The sequence below is a fragment of the Pan paniscus genome, chromosome 1 (genome assembly GCF_029289425.2).
Source record: "Pan paniscus chromosome 1, NHGRI_mPanPan1-v2.0_pri, whole genome shotgun sequence".
Lineage (NCBI taxonomy): Eukaryota > Metazoa > Chordata > Mammalia > Primates > Hominidae > Pan > Pan paniscus.
In genome coordinates, this window is record NC_073249.2 from 124,955,852 (window position 1) to 124,983,599 (window position 27,748).

Below are 27,748 nucleotides of genomic sequence, written 5' to 3' on the forward strand. Positions count from 1 at the left end.
CTGAAGATGCTCTGTAGTTGTCAGGTCTGTAATGCTGGTAGTCACATTGACCCACCAACGGAAGAAGGGAATATCTCATGCTTCATAATTTAACCAATAGACATTATCCTTTAATGAAGGATAGCATTTTAATGAGCAGTGATCTTGAAGGAAAGGAGAACTACTCTGGGAGTATCAACACTTAATTTATTAGTTTGGCAAGAGGGTAAGAAGAAAGCAATCCGATAGTTTGAAAAATAGATCCCTGGAGGCTGTACAGTCTGCCTTTTCTCATTAAGTTCATCTAGACACAGGGCTCCCACTGATTTCCAAGGGAACTCTAACCTTGCATTGACATCCTTAAGGATGAAGAATTACAGGAAAAACTGTCTAGTTCCACACTGAGAATCTGTAGAGATGGAGGATGGCAAATTCCTTTACTTTGGGCTTATGATCCTATCACTTCAAGAATTCCACAGGTTGAGTGGGTACTAGGACAAGAATGTAAATATAAAAATAGAATATGGTTAAACATCAAATTAAAATTCTAGAATTAAATTGTCATGTGCCATTAAAGAGATGTAGAAGAAATGATAAAGTATTTCTGCAGAGAGTCTACTTCCAGCTATGAAAAGAACATGAACCAATCTACAAAGCTAATGACTTGGTATCCGGTGACTAAAAGTGAATTAAGTAATTAAGTAAAATGTAAAGTAAAATCTTGGCAATGCAAAAATCCTTCATTAATGACTCACCTGAGACACGGAGGAGAAATCATGGTAAAATCCACTGTACATTTCCTTCCTAAAAGGAAAACCAAATAAAGGATTTTTAAGAGAGTCCAAATAATATAGCTTTTACTTTATGATTCATTGTCTTCATTAAGTTATTAGTTATTCTGGTGCACTTCAGTGAAGTGTTATATAATAGTTCAGCTGAAAATGGTGTTATACATAGTGTTAAAAGTTTAGCAATTATCATGGTAACTAAAACTTGATTTCTTAAAAAAAAAGGAGTCAATCTGTCTCTTTTGTAATTTCTGCAAAGTATTGATTGACGGATGTGCAGTTGCATTAATTGCTAAGTTTTATAGCATCGTTGTGTGTATGTTTGTGTTTGTGTGTTTGTGTGTTTGTGCTCATAGTTTTAACTGGAGAAGCAAAGGCTGAAGCCGTCTTTCTCCAATGGCTTTTTTCAAATGTTCAACTCTTTTTTAAAAAATAAAATAGCCATCAGAGAAATGCAAATCAAAACCACAATGAGATACCATCTCACACCAGTTAGAATGGCAATCATTAAGAAGTCAGGAAACAACAGGTGCTGGAGAGGATGTGGAGAAATAGGAACACTTTTACACTGTTGGTGGGACTGTAAACTAGTCCAACCACTGTGGAAGTCAGTGTGGCGATTCCTCAGGGATCCAGAACTAGAAATACCATTTGACCCAGCCATCCCATTACTGGGTATATACCCAAAGGACTATAAATCATGCTGCTATAAAGACACATGCACAGGTATGTTTATTGCGGCATTATTCACAATAGCAAAGACTTGGAACCAACCCAAATGTCCAACAATGATAGACTAGATTAAGAAAATGTGGCACATATACACCATGGAATACTATGCAGCCATAAAAAATGATGAGTTCATGTCCTTTGTAGGGACATGGATGAAATTGGAAATCATCATTCTCAGTAAACTATCGCAAGAACAAAAAACCAAACACCGCATATTCTCACTCATAGGTGGGAATTGAACAATGAGGACACATGGACACAGGAAGGGGAACATCACACTCTGGGGACTGTTGTGGGGTGGGGGGAGGGGGGAGGGATAGCATTGGGAGATATACCTAATGCTAGATGACGAGTTAGTGGGTGCAGCGCACCAGCATGGCACATGTATACATATGTAACTAACCTGCACATTGTGCACATGTACCCTAAAACTTAAAGTATAATAATAATAAAAAAATTAAAAAAATAAAATAAAATGAATGTTATTGTGTATATTTGAAGTTTACAACATCATGTTATATAATACATATAGATAGTGAAGTAGTTATAACAGTAAAGCAGATTAACATATCTATCATCCCACATAGTTACTTTTCTTTTTTTATCTGTTCAAGCAATGAAGAAATACAGTTACTTTTTACTATTTTCATGATGAGAGCAGCTAAAGTCTACTTATTTAACAAAAATTTTTAATACAATTCACTTTTACTAACTTTAGCCCTGATTTTGTATATTAGATCTCTAGATTTATTCATCCTGCATACCTGCTATTATTTATGTATTTATTGACTCCACTTGATAACATCTGTCATTTTGTTAAACTCTTTACACCATTTAATAGCTTCTGATTTATAGAACACACATGGAAAGCGAGCTCCTTCTTAAGAGCCTGAACTCATCATTGTAGGTTACATGAAACGTGTCTGACCATGGTTATGAGAACTGGTAATTTCACTATTTCAAGAATTTGAAAATTTTATTAAGAAAAACATGATTCAATGTTCATAATTTTCATCATCAGAAGGGCACATTTTGTATACATTTATTATTTATACATTTTGTATATATTTATTATGTATACATTTATTATTTATTGAATATCTAAGTCCATTTTGTGCTACTATAACAAAAGAGCTGAGATGGGCAATTTATAAAAAATAGTAATTTATTTTTCATGGTTCTGGGGCCTGAGAAGTCCAAAATTAAAGAACTGGCAGGCTCAATTATCTGGTGAGGGATGCCCTCTGCTTCCAAGATGCCACCTGGATGCTGCGTCCTCCAGAGGGGAGAAATGCTGTGTCTTCACATGGCGGAAGACAGAAGGGCAAGCTGCTGAATGCTGTGAAGCCTCTTTGATAAGGTCCTTAATCTCATTTATGAAAGATGAGCCTTCATGGCCTAATTACTTCTTGAAGTTTCCACTTCCTCATACTGTTATATTGGCTACATCTGAATTTTGAAGGGGGCACATTCAAACTGTAACACTGGGCCATAGTATTTATTCCTTAGTTTTGACATTTAATGTAAGTCCAGAAACAAAAAGTCTGACATATTGAAATTCTTTTTTGATATATAGATGTAAATGGTTTATTTGTCCCACAAAACACCAACTTCTTCCCATTTAAAGCTAATAAAGTTTCCTCCCTAGTAGCCCCCTCGTTTCGCTTACTTTAGCCACTCTCTTCATTTAGATTTTCATCATTTTCACTAGGATTATTTTAATTCTCTGCTTACTGCTGTTCTAATCTCTAATATTTCCTACATCTGCTATGTATTCTGCAACACAGGAAAAACATATGTCTTAAAATATGGTTTTGATTCTCCTTAGAGATCCTCGTATGATTTATCAGTCATGGTTTAATCGAATAAGTAGAACTACTGGACACACACACATGCACACACACACACTCCCACACCACTGGGGGGGCTGGTTAAGCAGTCCCTGTAAGAGGACTGCAATCTTTGCATCTGATGCTAGAGCCTGAAGTCTGCAGGACAGGTAAGCTCACAATGGTGATGGATGTAAAGTGGGAGAGAGTGAGAACAATTTGGCACCTATAAGTATGAGCTGGCAAACACATGGATGTTAAACTCTGTGTCAGGTCTCACTTCTCCTGACTTTGTTCATATGGATGTCCTCACAGAAGCTGGCATCCTTCAGGGAAAGACTGAACAGTTAAAAACTGGCTGCTGCCCCAGACTGATAAAGTAAGCCAGCAGGTTGATGACAACATGTGTGTGCTAGAAAACGCCTCATTGTTCACTTCCCCATCTAAATCTTGCATGAAATTCTCAGTTATAGCCTACCCTAAATGAAAACATATGCAGAAAAAACTTGAGGGTTATATATTTTAGTCTAGCCAATTTGAGACATTACAAAGCCACTACATATGACATACTACTATCTTAGGCTAAAGTACAAACATTTTGGCACATTTTATGAGGCTTTAAATTTTTTTTCTGGTCTTTCTACCACTCTTATACCCCTATCAAACTGCATCCTACATCAGGGGCTCAGAAATTTTATCTGTAAATGTTAAATAAATATTAAATATTTTACACATTGTGGGCCATATATGATTGCTCATATTCTTGTTTCGTTGTTTGTTGTACAACCTTAAAACAATTGTTAGCTCATAACCCTATAAAAACAGATCACTGACCATATTTTGTCTGTGGGCTGTATTTTGCAATCCCATCCTACCCTATCCTACAACATAGAGACTCAAAATTATATTCATTGCCCTCAAATCTCCACATACTTAAAATCTATTTCTTCTATACATACCTTTCTTTAGAAATACATTTCTCAAATTTTTGTACCTATGCAGCTTCTGTTTATCTCATACTACTCAGATAAAATGTCCTTATTCCTAGAAAAACTTTCCCAGAAAATAAATTAGATTTGGTTCCCCCTCATAAAACTTTGTACATAATCCTAGTATAACGCCTTATGATTATTAATTTTCCATGCCTACCTTATCCATTGAACTAAAAGTTGCATAAAATCAGAGTCAACACTTTCTACTTTTTTTTTTTTTTTTTTTTGAGACAGAGTCTTGCTCTGTCACCAGGCTGGAGTGCAGTGGCACCACCTCGGGTCACTGCAACCTCCACCTCCCAGGTTCAAGGGATTCCCCTACCTCAGCCTCCCAAGTAGCTGGGATTACAGGTGCGTGCCACCAGGCCTGGCTAATTTTTTGTATTTTTAGTAGAGAAGGGGTTTCACCATATTAGCCAGGATGGTCTTGATCTCCTGACCTTATGATCTGCCCGCCTCGGCCTCCCAAAGTGCTGGGATTGCAGGTGTGAGCCACCACACCTAGCCACTTTCTACATTTCAATTCCCCAATGGCCAGGACAATGACTGGCATCAACTGGGCTCTCACTTGGTATAACTTGAATTATAATCACATTTATGTCCACTGTGCCTTTCCATAAAGGAATTGAGGTGGCTTACAACAAAAGTATAAACAATGAAATGACAAAATAGAGATATTAAAACAGAATCATGGAAAAGGAGGACACTAAACTATTAAAATACATATCAACTTAGTTTCTGTGGTGAGTTTCAAATTTGGATTTATTGTTTTGGGGGAATGAAAAAAGAAACAATTTGTTATGATGTTTTGTTTGTAAAATGGAAACAGTAGCATACCATTTGGTCATGAGAAACATTTACTTTCTCACTGTGAAATTTTAATCCATTCTCAAGAAGAACTTGATAGAGAAAATTGGAAATTCTCATTGAATTACATGACGAACAGTGTCCTCCACATTTTTTTTTTTCTTAGACACGAGATCTTTCTGTGTTTCCCAGGCTGGCCTAAAACTCCTGGGTTAAAGGTGTCCTCTGGTCTCTGCCTCCTGAATAGCTGGAACTAGATGCATATGCCATGGGGCCAGGCAATTCTTTGAAAGCAAATGCAGTAGTGAATTGTGTATAGATTTAACCTGGAGCTTAAGAAGAATGATAACTTTCAGATGGAATCAGGTACCTTGACTAATCTTCTACTACCATTTTGGAGTGATTTTCTTACACATGCAGACATTACATGGGCAGTTCAATTACTCTAGTCATTCCTTGTGGGAATGTAGGCTGAATCACTGAGTATGACAATTGAAGGAAAGAAGACCAATAGTTTGATTTGAAGGAGGAAAAGAATGAAAGACTACATAAGAGAACTGCTCTTTTACACCCTGCCTAAAGTAAGAACTTGCAGCAAAAAAGCTCAGACTCTCTTTAATTTAATAATCAAGTAATTACTCTTAAGTGGAGGAGTGAGTAAAAAGAGATAGAACAAATTGACTAATACCGATATTTCAAAACTGGTGTTTCATGGCTGGGCACAGTGGCTCATGCCTGTAATTCCAGCACTTTGGGAAGCCAAGGCGAGATGAGATGATTGCTTGAGGCCAGGAGTTTGAGACCATTCTGGACAACATAGCGAGACCTCAACTTAACCTGTTGCTTCAATATTGAATGGCAATGAAAGTTTTCTTAAGGAATACATGGGGACAAGATAATAAAGGTCCACCTCACAGCCATGACGATAGGAAATAATTCCCAAGTGCATTAGAAAAAAAGGAATTGTGGTTAGTGCCTGTATTCCCCCTAGGGATGATGTTGATGCAAGAATACCTGGAAGTATTAAATTGCATATACCTGAAATATATTTTCTAAGTATGACATTTCTCAGTTGGAGTGTGGATAAAAACTTTGGAAGAAAAAATTTTCAACTATTTTTTATATGAAGGAAAAAAGCAGTTGACATTCCATGACACTTCTATATTTCTTATTTAATAGCCCCATGAAGAATTTTTTTAAATGGCTGAAATATAGTGACTCTCTACTTACCACCATATCTCTTCTATCCTTTGTCCCTTTATAACATGTTCTCTTTCCTGCTGCCTGCAATAATTTTGCTTATGTCTTGTCTCAGTTTCTTTTTTTAAATTTTTTATTTCAACAGCTGTTGGGGTACAAGTAGTTTTTGTTACATATATTAATTATATACTGGTGAATTCTGAGATTTTAGTGCACCTGAGTAGTGTACGTTTTACCTAATGTGTAATGTTTCATTCCTCTCTCCCCATGACCCTCCCCCTTCTGAATCTCTAAAGTCCATTTATCACTCTGTATGTTTTTGCATACTCATAGATTAGCTCCCACTTATAAGTGAGAACATACGGTTTTTGATTTTCCTCTCCTGTGTTACTTCACTTGGATTAATGGCCTCCAGCTCCATCCAAGTACCTGAAAAAGATATTACTTTGTCCTTTTTAATAGGTGAGTAGTTTTCCATGGTGTGCATATACAACATTTTCTTTATCCACTCATTAGTTGATAGGCTCTTCAGTTGGTTCCACATCTTTACAATTTGCAATCATGCTGTTATAAACATGCATGTACACGTGTCTTTTTCATATAATGACTTGTTTTCCTTTGAGTAGATACCCAGTAGTGAAATTGCTGGATCAAATGAAAGATCTACTTTTAGCTCTTTAAAGAATCTCCATACATTTTTCCATTGAGGTGGTACTAATTTACATTTCCACCAGCAATGTATAAGTGTTCCCCTTTCCCCACATCCATGCCATCATCTATTGTTTTCTTTGACTTTTTAGTAATGCCTGTTTGTGCAGGAAGGTAGTATCTCATTGTGGTTTTAATTTGCAGTTCCATGATAATTAGTGATATTGAGCAATTTTTTCATGTTTACTGGCAATTTGTATACCTTCTTTTGGAAAATGTCTGTTCAGGTGTTTTGCTCACTTTTTGATGAAATTATTTGTTTTTTTTTTCTTGCTGATTTCTTTGAGTTCTCTATGAATTCTGGATACTAGTCCTTTGTCAGAAGCACAGTTTGCAAATATTTTCTCACATTCTGTGTGATGTCTGTTTGATTATTATTTCTTTTGCTGTGCAGAAGCTTTTGAGTTTAATTAGGTCTCATTTATTTATTTTTGTTTTTGTTGTGTTTGCTTTTTGGGGTTTTAGTCATAAATTCTTTGTCTAGGCCAATATCTAAAAAAGATTTTCCAATTTTTGTTGTCTTCTAGAAATTTTATAGTTTCAGGTCTTATATTTGAGTCTTTTATCCATCTTGAGTTGATTTTTGTATACAGTGAGAGATAGGGATCCAGTTTTATTCTTTTGCATGTGGTTTGCCAGTTTTCCAAGCACTACTTATTAAATAGGGTTCCCATTTCCCAATTTATGTTTTTGTGTGCTTTGTTGTAGATCAGTTGGCCGCACATATTTAGCTTTATTTCTGAGTTCTCTATGATGTTCCTTTGGTCTATATGCCTACTTTTATACTAGTACTATGCTGTTTTGCTAATGATAGCCTTGTAGTATCTGAAGTCTGATAATGTGATGCCTCCAGATTTGTTATTTTTGCTTAGGATTGCTTTGGTTATTTAGGCTCCTTTTTTGGTTCCATATGAACTTTAGGATTGGTTTTTCCTTATCCCATGAAAAATCCTGTTGCTATTTGGATGTAAATGACATTGAATCTGTAGATTGCTTTGGTTAGTATGGTCATTTTCACAATATTGAGTCTTCCAACCCATGAGCATGGAATGTGTTTCCATTTGTTTGTGTCATTTATAATTTCAGCAGCGTTTTGTAGTTCTCCTTGTAGATATCTTTCACCTCCTTGGTTAAAAATATTCTTAGGTTTTTTTTTTGTTTGTTTGTTTGATTTTTTGTTGTTGTTCTTGTTGTTGTTTGCAGTTTTGCAAAAGGTATTGAGTTCTTGATTTGTTTCTCAGCTTGGTCATTATTAGTGTATAGCAGTGCTACTGATTTGTGTACATTGATTTTTAATCTGAGATTTGACTGAATTTGTGAAATCTAGGAGTTTTTTGGAGGAGTCTTCAGGATTTTCTCGGTATACAATCATATCATTTGCAAAGAGCAATAGCTTGACTTCTTCTTTTCCAATTTGGATGCCTTTTATTTTTTTCTCTTGCCTAATTTCTCTGGCTGGGACTTCCAGAACTGTGTTGAATAGGAGTGATGTAAATGACGTCTTTGTCTTGGTCCTGTTCTCAGAGATAATGCTTTCAACTTTTCCCCATTCAGTAAAATGTTGGCTGTGGGTTTGTCATATAGGGCTTTTATTGTTTTGAAGTAGGTCATTTCTATGACTAGTTTGTTGAGAGTTGTTATAATAAAGCAATGGTAGATTTTGTCAAATGCTTTTACTGCAACTATTGAGATCATCATATGGACTTTGTTTTTAATTCTGTTTATATAATGTGTCACATTTATCGATTTGCATATGTTAAACCATCCCTGCATCCCTGGGATGAAACCCATTGGACTATGATAACTTTTTTGATGTGCTGCTGGATTTAGTTAGCTAATATATTGTTGAGGATTTTTTGCGTCTATGTTCATCATGGAAATTGATCTGTAGTTTTCTTTTTTCTTTTTTATACTTTAAGTTTTAGGGTACATGTGCACAACGTGCAGGTTTATTACATATGTATACATGTGCCATGTTGGTGTGCTACACCCATTAACTCATCATTTAACATTAGGTGTATCTCCTAATGCTATCCCTCCCCACTCCCCCCACCCCACAATAGGCCCCGGTGTGTGATGTTTCCCTTCATGTGTCCATGTGTTCTCATTGTTTGATTCCCATCTACGAGTGAGAACATGTGGTGTTTGGTTTTTTGTCCTTGTGATAGTTTGCTGAGAATGATGGTTTCCAGCTTCATCCATGTCCCTACATGGGACATGAACTCATCATTTTTTATGGCTGCATAGTATTCCATGGTGTATATGTGCCACATTTTCTTAATCCAGTCTATCATTCTCGGACATTTGGGTTGGTTCCAAGTCTTTGCTATTGTGAATAATGCCGCAATAAACATACGTGTGCATGTGTCATTATAGCAGCATGTTTTATAATCCTTTGGGTATATACCCAGTAATGGGATGGCTGGGTCAAATGGTATTTCTAGTTCTAGATCCCTGAGGAATCACTACACTGACTTCCACAATGGTTGAACTAGTTTACAGTCCCACCAACAGTGTGAAAGTGTTCCTATTTCTCCACGTCCTCTCCAGCACCTGTTGTTTCCTGATGTTTTAAGGATCGCCGTTCTAACTGGTGCGAGATGGTATCTCATTACGGTTTTGATTTGCATTTCTCTGATGGCCAGTGATGATGAGCATTTTTTCATATGTCTTTTGGCTGCATAAATATCTTCTCTTGAGAAGTGTCTGTTCATGTCCTTCACCCACTTGTTGATGGGGTTGTTTGTTTTTTTCTTGTAAATTTGTTTGAGTTCATTGTAGATCCTGGATATTAGCCCTTTGTCAGATGAGTAGATTGCAACAATTTTCTCCCATTCTGTAGGTTGCCTGTTCACTCTGATGGTAGTTTCTTTTGCTGTGCAGTAGCTCTTTAGTTTAATTAGATCCCATTTGTCAATTTTGGCTTTTGTTGCCATTGCTTTTGGTGTTTTCATCATGAAGTCCTTGCCCATGCCTATGTCCTGCATGGTATTGCCTAGGTTTTCTTCTAGGGTTTTTATGATTTCAGGTCTAACATTTAAGTCTTTAATCCACCTTGAATTAATTTTTGTATAAGGTGTAAGGAAGGGATCCAGTTTCAGCTTTCTACATATGGCTAGCCAGTTTTCCCAGCACCATTTATTAAATAGGGAATCCTTTCCCCATTTCTTGTTTTTGTCAGGTTTTTCAAAGATCAGATAGTTGTAGATATGCGGCATTTTTTCTGAGACCTCTGTTCTGCTCCATTGGTCTATGTCTCTGTTTTTGTATCAGTACCATGTAGTTTTCTTTTTGTATTGTGTCCTTGGTATTTTTTGCTTTTGGTTTTGATATCAGGATGATAATGTTTTGGTATCAGGATAATCCAGTCTTGGTTCAGGATGATATTGGTTTCTATTTCTGCCTTATTTAATCTAGGAAGGTTGTATGTTTCTAGAAATTTATCCATTTTTTTTCTGGGTTTTCTAGTTTGTGCACATAAAGTTGTTCGTAGCAGTCTTGAATTATCTTTTGTATTTCTGTGGTGTTAGTTGTAATGTCTCCAGTTTTGTTTCTAATTTAGATTTTTGGATCTTCTGTCTTCTTGGTTAATCTAGCTAATGGTTTATCTATTTTGTTCATTTTTTCACAGAACCAACTTTTTAGTTTCATTGATCTTTTGTATTTTTTGTCTGAATTTCATTTATTTCTGCTCTGATCTTTGTTATTTCCTGTCTTTTCCTTTTTTTATGATTTCCAACTTTTATTTTAAGTTCAGAGGTACATGTGCAGGATGTGCAGGTTTGTCACCTGGGTAAATGTGTGCTATAGTGGTTTGCTGCACAGATCATCTCATCACCTAGGTATTAAGCCCAGCATCCATTAGCTATTCTTCCTGATGCTCTCCCTCCTCCCGCCACCCACCCTTCATCAGGCCCCAGTGTGTATTGTTCCACCACAGTGTGTCCATGTGTTTTCATCATTCAGCTCCCACTTATAAGTGAGAACATGCGGTATTTGGTTTTCTGTTCTTGCTTTAGCTTGTTGATGCTAATGGCTTCCAGCTCCATCCATGTCCCTGCAAAGCACATAATATCATTCCACTTTATGGCTGCATAGTATTTCATGGTGTGTATGTACCACATTTTCTTTATCCAGCCTGTGATTGGTGGGCATTTAGGTGGATTCTATGTCTTTGCCATTGTGAATCATGATGCAAGGAACATATGTGTGCATGCGTCTTTATAATAGAATGATTCACATTCATTTAAGTATATACTCAGTAATGGGATTGCTGGGTCAAATGATATTTCTGCCTCTAGGTCTTTGAGGAATCACCACACTGTCTTCCACAATGGTTGAACTAATTTATACTCTCACCAGTAGAACATAAGTGATCACTTTTCTCCACAACCTTGCCAGCATCTGTTGTTTTTTGACTTTTTAGTAATGGCCATTCTGACTGGTGTGAGAGGGTCTCTCATTGTGGTTTTGATTCACATTTCTCTAATTATCAATGATGCTGAGATTTTTTTTCATATGTTTTGGGGCACATAAATGTCTTCCTTTGAGAAATCTCTATTCATGTCACTTGCCCTCTTTTCAAGGGGTTGTTTGTTTTGTTTCTTGTAAGTTTGTAGATTCTGGAACATTAGACCTTTGTTAAATGGATAGATTGCAAAAGTTTTCTCTTTCTTTTGTAGGTGTCTGTTTGCTCTGATAATTTATTTTGCTGTACAGAAACTCTTCAGTTTAATTAGATCCCATTTGTCAATTTTTGCTTTTGTTGCAATTGCTTTTGATGCTTCTGTCATAAAATCTTTGCCTATGCCTGTGTCCTGAATGGTGTTACCTAGATTTTCTTCTAGAGTTTTCATATTTTTGGGTTTTACATTTAAGTCTTTAATTCATCTTCAGTTCATTTATTTTAATATGGTGTAAGGAAAGGATCCAGTTTCAGTTTTCTGCATATGGCTAGCCAGTTCTCCTAGCACTATTTATTAAAAAGGAATTGCTTTCCCCATTGCTTGTATTTGTCAGGTTTGTTAAAGATTAGATCGTTATAGGTGTGCCATCTGATTTCTGGGTTCTTTATGCTGTTCCATTGGCCTATGTGTCTGTTCTTGTACCAGTACCATGCTGTTTTGGTTACTGTAGCCTTGTAGTATGGTTTGAAGTCAGGTAACATGATGCATCCAAATTTGTTCTTTTTCCTTAGGATCATCTTGGCTCTTCGGGCTCTTTTCTGGTTCCATATGAATTTTAAAATAGATTTTTCTAATTCTGTGAAGAATGTGAATGGTAGTTTAATGGGAGTAGCACTGAATCTATAAATTACCTTGGGCAGTAAGGCCATTTTTACAATACTGATTCTTCTTATCTATGAGCATGGAGTGTTTTTCCATTTGTTTGTGTCATCTCTGATCTCTGTGAGCAGTGGTTTGTAGTTCTCCTTGAAGACATTCTTCATTCAATTGTTAGCTATATTCCCTGGTATTTAATTCTTTTTGTAGCAATTGTGAACAGGATTTCATTCATGATTTGGCTCTCAGCTTGCCTGTTGTTTTTGAATAAAAATGCAGTTTGACCTCCTCTCTTTTTATTTGAATATGCTTTATTTATTTCTCTTGCCTGATTGCTCTGGCCAGAACTTCCAATACTGTGTTGAATAGGAGTAATGAGAAAGGGCATTCTTGTCTTATGCCGGTTTTCAAGGTGAATGCATCCAGCTTTTGCACTTTCAGTATGATATTGGCTGTGGGTTTCACATAGAGGGCTCTTATTATTTTGAGGTATGTTCCTTCAATACCTAGTTTATTGAGAGTTTTTAACATGAAGGGATGTTGAATTTTATCAAAGGCCTTTTCTGTATCTGTTAAGATAATCATGTGTTTTTTGTCTTTTGTTCTGTTTATGTGATGAATTAAGTTTATTGATTTGCATATGTTGAAGCAGCCTTGCATCTTAGTAATGAATCCAATTTGATCATGGTGGATAAGTTTTTTTATGTCTGCTGGATTTGGTTTGCCAGTATTTTATCGAGGATTTTTGCATCGATGTTAATCAAGGATACTAGTCTGAAGTTTTCTGTTTTTGTAGTATCTCTGCCAAGTTTTGGTATCAGGATGATACTGACCTCATAAAATGAATTAGAAAGGAGTCCTTTCTTGTCTTCGGTATTTTTTTTTTCTTGGTAGGCTGTTTATTACTGCCTCCATTTTTGAACTTGTTCCTGGTCTATTTTGGGATTCAATTTCTTTCTGGTTCAGTCTCAGGAGGGTGTATGTGCTCAGGAGTGTATCCATTTCTTTCAGATTTTGTAGTTTTTGTGCATAGAGGATTTTTAGTATTTTCTGATGGTTGCTTGCATTTCTATGGGGTCAGTGGAAATAGTCCCCTTATCATTTCTGAATGTGTTTATTTGAATCTTCTCCCATTTCTTATTTATTAGTCTAGCCAGTGGTCTATCTATTTTATTATTTTTTTTCCAAAAACCACCTTCTGGATTTGTTGATTTTTTTGAAGTTTTTTTTGGTGTTTTAGTCTTTTTCTGTTTGCTCTGATCTTGGATATTTCTTGTTTTCTGCTAGCTTTAGGGTTTGTTTGCTCTTGGTTCTTTAGTTCTTTTAGTTGAGATGTTAGGTTCTTAACTTGAAATTATTCTAGTTGTTTGTTGTGGGTATTTAGTGCTATAAATTTTTCTCAACACTGCTTTAGCTGCATCCCAGTTATTCTGGGACATTGTATCTGTGTTCTCATTAGTTTCAATGAACTTCTTAATTTCTGCCTTTGTTTCATTATTTACCCAAGAGTCAGTCAGGAGCAGGTTGTTCAATTTTCACGTAGTTGTGTGGTTTTCAGTTAGTTTCTTACTCTTGAGTTCTAATTTGATTTTGTTGTGGTGTGAGACTTGTATGATTTCAGTTCTTTTGCATTTGCTGAGGAGTGTTTTACTTTCAACTATGTGATCAATTTTAGAGTGAGTGCTGTGTGGCAATTAGAAGAATGTATACTTAGTTGTTTTTGGGTGGAGAGTTATGTAGATATCTATTAGGTCAACTTGATCCAAAGCTGAGTTTAGGTCCTAAATATCTTTGTTAATTACCTGTCTTGATGATATGTATAATATTGTCAACTGGGTGTTAAAATCTCCCACTATTATTGTATGGGAAGGTAATTCTCTTTGTAGGTCTTTATGAACTTGCTTTATGAATCTGGGTGCTCGTCTATTGGGTGCATATATATTTAGGATAGTTAGTTCTTCTTGCTGAATTGAACCCTTTACTATTATGTAATGCCCTTCTTTGTCTTTTTTGATCCTTGTTGGTTTAAAGTCTGTTTTGTCAGAAATTATGATGGCAACCCTGCCTTTCTGCTTTTTTCTGTCTTCTATTTGCTTGGTAAAATTTCCTCCATCCCTTTATTTTGAGCCTATGTATGTCTTTGCATGTGCGATGGGTTTCTTGAAGACATCATACCAATGGGTCTTGTTTCTTTATCCAGCTTGCCACTGTGTGTCTTTTAATTGGGAAATTTAGCCTGTTTACATTTAGGATTGCATTATTATGTGTGGGTTTGATCCTGTCATCATGATCCCATCTGGTTATTTTGCATACTAGTTGATGCAGTTTCTTTATAGCGTCATTGATCTGAGTACTTTAGTGTGTTTTTGGAGTGGCTGATAATGGTTATTCCTTTTCATATTTAGTGCTTCCTTCAGGAGCTCTTGCAACACAGATCTGGTGGTAGCAAATTTCCTCAGCATTTGCTTGTATGAAAAGGATATTTCTCCTTCACTTATGAAGTTTAGTTTGGCCAGAAATGAAATTCTGGCTTGGACATTCTTTCCTTTAACATTGTTGAATATTGGCCCCCAGTCTCTTTTGGCTTGTAGGGTTTCCACTGAGAGATCCACTGTTAATCTTAAGGGCTTCTCTTTTTAGGTGACCTAGCCTTTCTCTCTGGCTGCTTTTAACTTTTTTTTTTTTTTCATTTCAACCTTGGAGAATCTGATGCTGATGTGTCTTGGGAATGATCCTTTCATGGAGTATCTTATGGGATTCTCTGCATTTCCTGAATTTGAATGTTGGCCTAATTTGCTAGGTTGGGTAAGTTCTCCTGGATGATATCCTGAAGTATATTTTCCAACTTGGTTCCATTCTTCTCATCTCTTTCAGGTACTCCAATCCATCAGACATTCAGTCTTCTTATATAATCTTATATTTCTCAGAGGTTTCGTTCTTTCATTTTCATATTTTTCTCTATTCTTCTCTGCCTGTCTTATTTCAGAAAGATAGTCTTCAAGCTCCAAGATTCTTTTCTCTACTTGGTCCATTCTGCTATTAATACTGGTGATTTCATTGTGAAGTTCTTGTAGTGTGTTTTTCAATTCTAACAGGTCAGTTACATTCTTCTCTAAACTGGCTATTTTTGCTATCAGCTTCTATATTGTTCTATCATGATTTTTAGCTTCTTTGCACTGGGTTGCAACATGCTCCTTTAGCTCAGTGAAGTTCATTATTGCCCACATTCTGAAGCCTACTTCTGTCATTTCAGCCATCTCTACCCCAGCTCACTTCTGAGCCCTTGCTGTAGATGTGTTATGGTCATTTGGAGGAAAAGGGGCACTCTGGTTTTTTGAGTTTTCAGCATTTTTTTTGGTGATTCTTTCTCATCTTTGTGGGCTTATCTACCTTCAATCTTTAAGTTGCTGACCTTTGGATGGGGTTTTTGTGGGTTTTGTTGTTGTTGTTTTCTGTTTGTTTTTCTTTTAACAGCCTGGCCTCTCTTCCATAGGACTGCTGCAGTTTGCTAGGGGTCCACTACAGACCCTAGTTGCCTCAGTTTTGCCCATATCTGGAGGTATCACCAATGAAGTCTGCAAAACAACAAAGGTGGCAGCTTACCCCTTCCTCTGGAAGCTTGGTTCTGGAGGGAGCTGACTATTGCTGGCCTGAATGTGCCTGTAGAAGGTGGCTGGAGACCCAGGTTGGGAAGTCTCACCCAGTCAGGAGAAACAGGATCATGGACTCACTTAAAGAAGCAGTCTGGCTGCTTTTTGGTAGAGCAGCTATGTTGTGTTGAGGATCCTCTCAGTCCCCAATTAGTTTGGGTTCTCCAAGACCCATAGGCTGGACTGGCTGAGAAGCCCAAAAAGGCCAACGTGGCAGCTTACCCTGCCCCTCAGGCATTACATCCTAGGGAGAAATTACAGCTTTTTCAGCTTCATAGGACATGAGTGGGGGTGGCTGGAAGCCCCAGCTGGGAAGACCCAGTTGGGAGGATGTACCCCGCGAGGAGGAGTGGATCAGGGCCCAGCTTTAAGAAGCAGTCTGGCTATGCCTTGACAAAACAGCTGTGTTGTGGTGGAGAACCATCCGTGCCCCTGTCAGCTTGGACTCTCCAAAGTCCGTAGGCTGGAAAAGCAGAGTTGTCCAACCAGCCCAGGTGGCAGCTCCCTCCTCCCCCAGGCATTCTGTCCCAGGCAAAGATCAGAGCTCTGCAGGTGGGCATGGCTGGATGACCTGCCTTGGAGGTCCTGCCCAGTGAGGAGAAATGGATTGACGCCTGGCTTAAAGAAGCAGTCTGGCCGTAATTTGGCAAAGCCACTGTCCTGTGGTGCTGTAGGGACCCTTACTCATCTGGACCCTTTGGATGCTCCAAAGCTCACAGGCTGGAATGGCTGAGTTGACTAAACAGCAGAGATGGCACATGCCCCTTACCCCAAGGGCTCTGTGCTGTCTCAGGCAGACTCCATCCTGTGGCCAGTGGCTGGTTGGAATTCCAAGCCAGTGGGTCTTAAATTGTGAGGTGCTGTGTAAGTGGGGCCCACAGAACAATGCTTCCTGACTCTTTGTATTCTGCCCCCTTCCTAGGGGAATATGTGGACCTCTCACCTTTTCTGAGTTGCAGATGCATTTGCTGGGAATCCCGTGGCTGAAGTATGTAAACCTCCTGGGTCTGTGCATGCCTGAGCACCTGCTCTGCCAAGACTCCACAGAGCTCTGTGTGTTGGACCTAAGGCCCTGGTGACACGGGTTCACAGAAGGATCCCCTGATCTGCAAGTTCCAAAGACCTATGAAAGAAGCATGGTTTCCTTGGGTCTCACAATTACTCACTGCTTTTCTTGGCTGGGAGTGAGGTTCCCTTTGTTGTGTGTCACTCTCAGGTGGGTCATCGTTCCACCTTGCTTTTCTTCATTCCCTGTGGTTCAAGTTGTTTCCCTAATCAGTCTCAATGCGAAAACTTGCATATTTCAGTTGGAGGTGCTGTATTCACTTGCCCTTTTTATTCCTCTCTGTGAGTGCCATAGATCACAGCTGTGTCTATCAGCCATCTTGGCCCCTCCCTGCATTAGTGATCTTTGTTATTGCTCTTCTTCTTCTAGCTTTGGGTTTCGTTTGTTCTGCTAGCTCTGCTTCCTTGAGGTGTGACATTAGGTTGTCAATTGTATTCTCTCTCAGACATTAGTTTTAAACAAAGAGTAATTTATTTTTATCTATGTATTTATTACTGAGACAGATTCTCACTCTGTTGTGCAGGCTAGAATACAGTGGTGCAATCTTGGTTCACTGCAACCTCCACCTCTCACGTTCAAGAGATTCTGCCACCTCAGCCACCCAAGTAGCTGGGACTACAGGCACATGCCACCATGCCCAAATAATTTATTTTTTATTTTTATTTTTTGGTACAGATGGGGTTTTGTCATGTTGCCCAGGCTGGTCTCAGACTCCTGAGTTCAGGGCAATCTGCCCACCTCAGCATCCCAAAGTGCTGGGATTACAGATGTGAGTAACTGTGCACAGCCCAGACTTTTTGATACAGTCATTTTACTGCAATAAACTTTCCTCTTAATAGTGCTTTTGCTCTGTCTCAGAACTTTCAATAATTTGTGTTATTATCATTCAATTCAAAGAATTTTTAGATTTCCATCTTGATTTTATTGTTAGCCCAGATACCATTTAGGAGCAGATTATTTAATTTCTATGTATTTGTGTAGTTTTGGGGGGTCCTTTTGGAGTTGATTTCTAGTTTTATTCTGCTGTGGTCTGAAAAGATACTTGATATAATTTTGATTTTTAAAAATTTGTTGAGATATTTTGTGGTGTATAATATAGTCTATCTTGGAGAATGTTCCATGTGCTGTTGAGAAGAATATATATTCTGCAGTTCTTGAGTAGAATGTTCTGTAAATATCTATTAATTCCATTTGTTCTAGTTTGTCATTTAACTCTATTGTTTCTCTGTTGACTGCCTGACTTGAAGATCTTTCTAATGCAGTCAGTGGCATATTGAAGTCTCCCACTATTATCATGTTGCTGCCTATCTCATTTCTTAAGTCTAGTAGTAATTGTTTTATGAATCTGGGAGCTCCACTGTTAGGTGCATATACATTTAGATTTGTAATATCTTCATGTTGGACTGATCCTTTTATCATTATATAGTGACCATCTTTGTCTTTTATTGTTGTTCCTTTAAAGTATGTTTTGTCTGATACAAGAATAGCTACTCCTGTTCTCTTTTTGTTTCCATTTTAATGAAGACAGCAGATATTTGGATTGTGATTATTTTATCTATTCTGCCATTTTGTATCTTATAAGTGGAACGTTTAGAACATTTACATTCAACTTTAATATTGAGATGTGAAAGGGATTATTCTTTTCATCATGTTAATTGTCACCTAGATTTTTTTTTTCATTGTGTTATTGTTTCATGGGCCTTGTAAGTTTTAAGCTTTCAAAAGGTTCTATTTTGGTGCATATCTAGCTTTTGTTTCAAGGTTTAGAACTCCTTTTAGCATTTCTTGTAGTACTGGTTTGGTAGTGACAAATTCCCTCAGCTTTTGTTTGTCTAAACATGATTTTATTTCTCCTTCATTTATGAAATCTAGTTTTATGGGATACAAAATCCTTGGCTGACCATTGTTTTGTTTAAGGAGGTTGAAGATAAGACCTCAATCTCTTCTGCCTACAAAGTGCCTACTGAGAAGTCAGCTGTTAGTCTGATAGGATTTCTTTCACAGGTTAGCTGATGCTTTTGTCTTAATGCTCTTAGAATTATTTCCTTCATGTTTACTTTATATAATCTGATGACTATATTCTTTGGTGAAGATCTATTTGCAATGAATTTCCCAGGAGTTTTTTGAGCTTCTTAGATTTGGATATCTAGATCTCTAGCCAGGCCAGGAAAGTTTTCCTCAACTTATCACCTCAAATAAGTTTTCCAGACTCATTGTTTTCTCTTCTCCCTCAGAAACACCAATTGTCCTTAGGTTTGGCCATTTTACATAATACCATATTTCTTGAAGACTTCATTCATTTCTTTTGATTTTTTTTATCTGATTGGGTTAATTCAAAAGCCTTGCCTTGAGCTCTGAAATTCTTTTTTCTACTTCTTCTAGTCTATTGTTAACACTTTCCACTGCAATTTGTAATTTCCTAAGTGTGTCTTTTATTTCCAGAAGTTCTGATTTTTTTCTTGATGATATCTAACTCTCTAGAAAATTTTTTATTTATATGCTGAACTGCTTTTTAAATTTCTTCATTATGGTTTTCACCTTTCTCTGATATCTCCTTGGGTAACTTAATAATAGCCCTTCTGTATTCCTTATCTGGTATTTCAAAGATTTCATCTTGGTTTGGATTCATTGCTGGAGTGCTAGTGTTGTCTTTCAGGGGTGTTATAGAACCCTGTTATGTCCTGTTACCAGAGTTAGTTTTCTGGTTCCTTTTCATTTAGTCAGATTGTTTCTTCTAATTACTCTTGAATTTATACTTGACTAGACTGTGTTTCTTTTGTTTGTTTGTTTGTTTGTTCTTTAATTTCTTTTTTCCCCTTAAGGATGTGACTTTAATGCTTAAAGTCAATTACATCCTAATTTGGTATTTAATGCTTTCAGGGGTGAAGGCTCTGTAAGAGTTCCTTGGTTAGAAATAGTTTTTGTATGTGGCTTTCTTATATGCTGCTTGTGGTACCAATATGCTTGGGGTGTGAGCAAGTTCACTGTCTCCTATGGGGTTGGAATAGTAGAGGTCTTTTAAGGCTTATCTCATTCCCCTATGGTGTTCACGTTTTAAATGATTTTTCCCCAGTATTTTATTTACTGGTTTGATGGTTCAAACTTCAGGCCAGTAGGAGAAGTGTCCCTGGGTATGAACAGGTGTGGTTACAGCATGTGAGTAAATGTAATACCCAATGGTGAGCAGAGGTCTTAGCCATGACAGGTGACTGGAGGAGCTCTCAGTGAGTCACACTGAGGTCTTACCGGGGAAAGGATTGCACCCACCTCAGTTCCCTTCCCAGGTCAGCAGGAAAGTTATCCATCTCTCAGACACACTGTTGTCCCAGTATTTTAGCTATTCAGATCAGACAGGCACCTCTTTCCATCTGTAGAAGTATTGATGTTCCAAGTAGAGAAGAATTGTGACTCTGTCTCTCATGGAAGCCTGAAAATGGAGGGTGCTCCTCCTGTGGGGATGTAGTCACGTTGACATGTTCCAGAAAGATTATAGTACCCACACCAAGTTCCCATGGTAGAAGCCCTAACTGTGCCTGCAGTTGTGGACAAGAGGGAAAAGACATTCCCTTCTCCAAGACACTTCATGCACATTGGGGCTATCTGACTGTTGGGTTAGAGCTGAAGACTTTCCTTCTGAGTCTTGCACTGCAAATGTGCCTCTGCTAAAAGAAACTTCCCACCAGTGGAAAGATCTGGTGCTTAAGACCTGCCATCCAGATTCGTTTGTCCCACATGGTGTTCCCTTGATGTGATGCCCTTCCCATTCCCCTAGGCGTGGGGATACCTGGGAGCTAGACAACTGTGAGTGTTGGTGCTTTTCTGGGTCTAGCCACCCAGTGAAGTTGCCACACTCCAGGCTGATGTTGGGGAATGTCTGCAAGGTGTCCAGTGATGTGACCTGTCCCCAAGTCTCCCAGCAGTGGGCAGCAGCACCATCTCTAATGGGGGTAGCAGGGGAGTGACATAGACTCTGTGAGATTCCTTAGTTATTGATAGCCTTAGTGTGTTGGCTTTCTTGAACACTGGTTATAGTAGTAATGAACTGGTCATGTGGACGCACTCAGGACCTCCTCATTAGACAGAGTGGTGCAGGCAGTAGTGATGGCTGAGATCACACAGCCATCTGCTTCCTGGGCATAATGTTATTCTACCAATAAATGCTGTAATGAACTCTTGGTTGGCCTCCAGCCAGGAGGTGGCACGTATAAAAGAGCATCAGCTGTGGTAGTAGCAGTGGGATTTTTCTTGCCTTATGTTGCCCAGTGGGGATACTCTAGTTTCTCAGGCAATAGGTAGAACCATATAGCTCCCAAGAGATGATGTTGTTTATATTAAGCTGCTAGGGTGGGTGGCATGGCAAAGCCAGGTTGGGGCTGGGTCAGGTGGGTTTGCAGTCTGAGTCTCTACATACAGTGCAAGCAGCAGCCCCCCTGTGGGTCTTGAGGGATAGGAGCAGATCTCAGGCCACTGGGTTGATGTTCCAAAGGGGAGCATTGCTGCCTCTGATGCACAGAATTTGTGCAGGGAGTAGGGAGTTTCAGGCAGCGGTAAGCCACGCACAGATCCCACTCACTTGGCAAGGCAGATCCACTCCTGCAGTGTTCCACTGGTAGCAGCAAGCTAAGTTCCAGTCAGCTTGCACTCAGAACTTGCAACTACCCTGGGTCATAAGTTTTCCCCATGGTGGTAGCAACTGCGTCTTTCAGGCCATTCCCTTCCCCATTGGCTGCAAAGCTGGGCTCTTGGCTTCTGCACTTGTGGCTCCTGCCCTCCTGTCTGTAGCCCACTTTTCACCCTCCCCAGCTCCAGCTCTGGCCAAGGAAGTTCATCTCCACCCACTGATATATCATGAAACCCCAGTCGGAGCTTCTTTCAACCTGTGAACTCTGACTGAATTTTCTGGCTGTCTTCCACAGGGTCTCCTCTGACAAAGAGTAACAATTGACTTCCCTCAGTCCACACTGGAATCTGGGAGTGCATGTAATAGTCTTCCCATCACTGCTTCTACTTTTATATTCCACAACCCTCCCCAAGTCAGTTCCGGAACTGGGTAGGGTTAAGGCCTTCCACCATGGCCTGGACTTCCAGGGTCCCTGTTTGGGAGTGTATATGTCAGAAGCTATCTCTTTCCTTCTCACAATCCTGACTCACAGTGTAGGCTGCAACCTCCTGCTTCCTTCAAAAGGGTCTGTAGATTCCTTCAGTTTTCCTGTTTATCTCTTGCATAGCTTCTTAGAAAAAAGTTCACAGTGTGAATCTCTACACACTATTTTGTTCTTCAAAGTGGGAGAGATATGCTAGCAATGCCCCTCGTCCTCCATTTTGAAAAACAAAAACAGAAACATCAGTTTCTAATAAATGGTGATGTTAATGTGGCTTCTATTTATGCCTTTACTGGTCCCATATCCCTTCTGCTCTTCAATTATACATGCTTGTCTCTCCTGCCAGTGTCACTTCTCATTCTTTCAGGTTTACAGATAGAATAGTCAGATTTTTAAAAAAAGTTTTATAAAATAGTGGATGTTTCTTTTTATGTGGTCATCGGATCTATCAGACATAGGTACAATCTTCCTAACAAAGCCCAACTATCTCCAAATGTTTGGGGTTATTGTTGGAATGACTTTTAAGGCTAGGGGTTTCCTTGGTGTCTAAAAGCTCTTTAGACAGATTTCAGATAGTTGAGATTTAAATGCATAATGCATCTATATCATATTTTGTGACATTTAAGATTTCCGGTGATTTGTTTTCAACTTCCATTTCTGGCTTTTCTCTAAATGTCCCTCTATGAAATCTGTGCTTGCCAACTTAGGTGTTCTGATGCCTCTTAAGTGAACCTGGTGAGTTTTCTTTCTTATGTATTTCCTCAATGTGTTCTCTGCTTGCAGTGCCTTCCAACCTGTTCTGCTAGTGGAATTCTGATTGCTGTTTTAAAACCCAGTTGTTATCTGACATCATCAGTCAGGCTTTCCTGACCTTAGCCAGAATTATTTCCCCCTTTTGATCTGCTATGATAATGGCAGGATTCGTTACAATGAAACATAAAATAAGAGACAGTGAGAAATTTTGATTTCTATCTTTAGTTCTACTTATATGACCTTTAATAAAACATTTAGTGTCTTATAGTTAATATTTACCCAGCTTACTATCTAGATCTATTTTGAGCTTCAAAGACTTACTAAGCTTTAAATTTTTAAATGAAAACAAACACCTTTGAAAGTTTTAAAGTGTTTTACAAATAAAAGGTACTGCTTTATAATTGAACATTTGTTTAAAGTTATTGTAATGATTTTATACTTTCCTTACATAAAAATTAGGACAATTCTAGTACCCACCTCTTTATTGATAAATGAGTTAATATATGTGAAGTGCTTAGCACAGAATCTAGCACATAGAAGAAGCCCAATCAATGGTTAACTTGATGCTTTTCTCTGACTACTTTTAAGATTCATATTGTCCTAAGATTGACTGATACTCACTTTTTTCAGTCTTCTTCATGTCTATGTTTGACTTTAGCTTCTTCTACTAAATTTTTAGATTTACTGATGTTTTCTGCCATGTCTAACTGCTGTAATCTCATCCAGTGTATTTGCAACTTTATTTTATTTGTTCATCACTAGAAATACAATTTGCCTCTTGTTTATCTTCTCACTTTATTCTTGTGTTCCTTAACCTTCTAGAACTTATGGAATATAGTTACAATATCTGTTTTAACATCCATATCACTAATTTCATCATCTCTTTTACTTGTGGGTCTGTTTCTATTGATTGTTTATTTTACCCTAAGTGTGGATCACATTTTGCTGCTTCTTCCGAGGCCTGGTAATTTTTTTATGTTTGTAGGACCACAGGAGCACACCACCATACCAGGCTAAATTTTTTTTTTTTTTTTTTTTTTTTTGGTAGAGACAGGATTTTGCCATGTTTCCAGGCTGGTCTCAAACTCTTGAGGTCAAGCAATCTCCCCACTTTGGCCTCTCAAAATGCTGGGAATATAGGCATGAACCACTGCATCCCGCCATACCTGGTAATTTTTACTTGGTTTCCAGATGTTACAAATTTAATATCATTGGATACTCAATGTTATATTCTTTTAAATATTGCTGAGTTTTCTTCTGGACCATAGTTTGTTACTTGAAATTAATTTGGGTCCTTTTCAGATTTGATTTTAAGTTTTATTAGGGTACATTTAGAAAGACTTTTATTCTATGGCTTATTGTGTCCCAATATCCAGGCAATAGCCTTCTGAAGGTTCTGCATGAGGTCCTGGTATTATGAGGTGTTTACACAGTGGCTAGTGGGAAGGCAAACTCCTCTAGTCTTATGAAATCCTTGGGGACTTTTCAGCCTCTTGTTTTGTAGTGTTTCTTTATCCATTCTTGATTAGTATCCACTCACACAGGTAGTACTCAGCTTGAGATTCCAGTGGCCCATTCTGCAGATCTTTGACGTGCTCTCTCTGTAACTTCTTCCTCCCTTAATTCAGCTCCACAAATTTATTTCCCCAAACTCTGATTCTGTCTCCTTCATTCAAGGGACTGTCAAGACTTATTTATGTCCCCACTTCCTGCACTGTTAACTGAAAGCTACTTCTAGGAAGGAAGCTGAAGTAATCATAGGCTTATCTTGGTTGTCTCCCTTCTCTTAGCAAGCATAGTCCTGAGGTGTCTTCTGTCCAATATCTGAGAACTATTTTTTTGTATAAGTAAAAGAGTAAACAGTTTTTTCAAATCCCATCATAGCCTAAACTAGAAATTCCTATCACAGTGCTTTGCACAAAGTAATACTGCAAAATATTGCTGTTTTACTTAAAAATAGTTGGTGGTGAAAACATGACCAGTTGAATATCTTAATTGTTGATTTGGCATTATTTTACCTTTATGAGCCTAAATGCTTTGACTTGAATTTCCAATGAGAAATACAGACACAAGTCCCCCTGAAAGGAAAACTGGAAGTAGAAACATGAAGGAGAAGCTAGAGAGAACATGTTTGGAAGTGAGTAAAAAAGAACGACTATCAGTTAAATATTAACGCTTACCAATTCATGAAATGCCCTCATTACTCTCATTAGTGTTTTAAGAGGAAAAAAAAAAACAGAAATTAAAAGAAAGAAGTAAGAAAACAACAAAAAAAAGCCTGATCTACTGAAAATAAGAAAGAATACTTGGAATAAGTTTTATTTTGCTGCTGACTGTCATAAAAAATTAAAAGTTTGGGCATATGGCTTTTGAGGTTTGAGGCCTTAAAACCCTTAGATACAACACTTATGAATCTGCCAAGTTAATGGTAAATTAAGCAAATCCAGAGAGAAGTAATTGACCATGCATTTCCTATTCTAGCTTATAATTTATAAGCATATTTCTTTCTGTTTAAAGTCTCTAGATTACAACCTTATAACTTGCCAAATCCCAACCACAATTCTATTTCTCTTTCAAAATCTTGAACATCACAGACATAGAAATAAAGCAGAGTGAATAAAGAACATTTTAGAAATGGCATCACAGTACCACAAACTGCTATATTGATTATACACAGTGACATAGATTACCACATTTAAATATAGTTCAATCTCAAACTAGACTAGAGCATGAAGACAAATGGTCACACATTTATAAGGGCTGCCATAAAATTAAAAAAAAAGATTTTATGTCTAAAAATGTTGATGTATTATAAAGGTAAATATAATAATATATAATATAAATCCATAAAATATAGTATATAACTATTTTAATATATTTATAAAACATATGAAAACACATAGATACCAACCAAAAAATCTGTTTTAATCCTTTTTCCATGTATTGAACTCATGTATGGCTTTACCTGAATTTCAAGTAATCTGTGTACTTTTTACACAAAACCATTCAATCAGTAGCACAGGAAGCCCACATATTTTTCTAGATTTTATAGTTGACTTACTTGTACTGCTTTTTCAATATCCCCTCATTAGTAAAATGACTGTGCATGGACAGAGAAAGAATAAAATCAGTAGCTCCATGAAAATTTGATATCAAGATGTTTGCCAAGGGATCTAAGTTATGATGATCAGTTGAGTTAACCAGCCACAAACCGAATTCCATAAGAGTTTCAAAAGATTTTCTTTTTCCTTTTTTCATAGTATTTTGTTATTTGTCAGGCAAGTATATAAACTAGCAGCTATTACTTAAAACACACCCCACGAAGTATCTCTTTAAGTCTATGCTAGAAGTAGAGTGTTACAAATGTGGTTTTGTGCGCTGATTACATTCAATACAAAAAAAGTTCAATTGAACACTTACCAATTTGTTTAACAAATCATTCTAACTAATAAATTTCTTAATATAATGTCCATATTAAAAATAAAAATAAAAGCCAACTCTAAGAAGAGGAACTTCCTGTGTACTTTATAGTACTTAGTACTTAGCATCTTGAACATACAAGTGTTACTTCAGTATATTACTGTTCAAGAAGAAAAAGGTAACTTTATTGGGCTTTAATAAAAATTAAAATTTGTGTTTATATGTTATAAAAATAGTCACATTTTTTATTTGTTTAACTCTATATAGCATCTCAAATAACTAATGTAAACAGTAAAAAAAAAAACCCCTAATTTCCATTATTGCTTTGATGTACATAGTTCAATCTAGGCCATATTTTAAATGACTTAAAAATGTCAAAGATAGAGATTAATTGTTTGAAAAGGTGATTATAACAAAAGACTGGCATAACAGAAAGGAGACAACTGAGAGAGATTATCAGAAAATTAAAAACATAAAGTTAATGTTTTCATGTTTTTCTATTTTTAGTAAAAAGTGACAAGTAAGTATCATTCTGCAGAAGAGCAATAGGAAATTAAGAAGCACATGCAACCTTTGATAGTTGATCTACAGAGATGTAAATAAACAAAACTATTTGTAAGACTACAAGTCTCCCATGCATAAAATGGATGTTGAACAAACCACAGCTTGCTTAGAATTGAAAATGATTATTTAAAAAACAATAAATATGCAATTTGCCTGAAATCAGATGCCTTAAGCTATAAAACGTTACACATAAAGTAAAAAAGACATATAAATTATTTAAACAAAGGAAGAAATATACTGAAAAAGATAATTGGTTTTCTTTCTCTTTAAAGCCTTTGGAAGTTTAACTATTAGACTTTTATGGTATTGTGACTGATGGCAAGCTCGCAACACTATGGCATGCCTGCAGCCATCCCAACCCTTGTCTTCTCAGAGGAAAGATTTCAACCGAGAGACCTAGGTAAGTTTTAAAGCAGAGGCAAAGTTTATTAAAAGAAGCAAAGTACATATGGAACAGGGTCAAAAGAGTGACTGGAGACATCTAGTGCCTCGTCGAACTCCTGGCTTGGGAATTTTTTTTTTTTTTGACGGTCTCGTTCTGTTGCTCAGGGTGGAGTGCAGTGCGGTGGAGTGTGAATCATGAAGTGGAGTGCATGATCACAATTCACTGCAGCCTCAACCTCCCAGGCTCAAATGATCCGCTGACCTGTCTCCAGAGTAGCTGGGACTGCAGCACATGCCACGACACCTGGCTAACCTTTTTTTTTTTTTTTTCTAGACAAGGTTTTGCCACGTTGCCTAGGCTGGTCTTGAACTGTTGGGCTCAAATGATCCGCTTGCCTTGGCTTTCCAAAGTGTTACGATTACAAGTATCAGCCACCATGCCAAGCCTGGGATTTTCATACATTAGCTTGCTTCCCAGGGTTTTTCTTCTCT

General features: G+C 37.5%; 1 long non-coding RNA gene across 4 annotated transcripts in view; it reads left to right on the top strand.

Annotated features, from left to right (window-relative positions):
- Nucleotides 1-27,748, top strand: part of LOC117974855 (uncharacterized) — a 354,681-nt gene that overhangs the window by 294,801 nt on the left and 32,132 nt on the right. For 2 of the 4 annotated variants that reach the window (XR_008626078.1, XR_008626079.1), the window contains one exon: nt 27,145-27,272. The exons of the other annotated variants lie outside the window; for them this stretch is intronic. This is a non-coding gene — a long non-coding RNA (uncharacterized LOC117974855). The remainder of the gene's footprint in view (nt 1-27,144; nt 27,273-27,748) is intronic. 4 annotated transcript variants of the gene reach the window in all.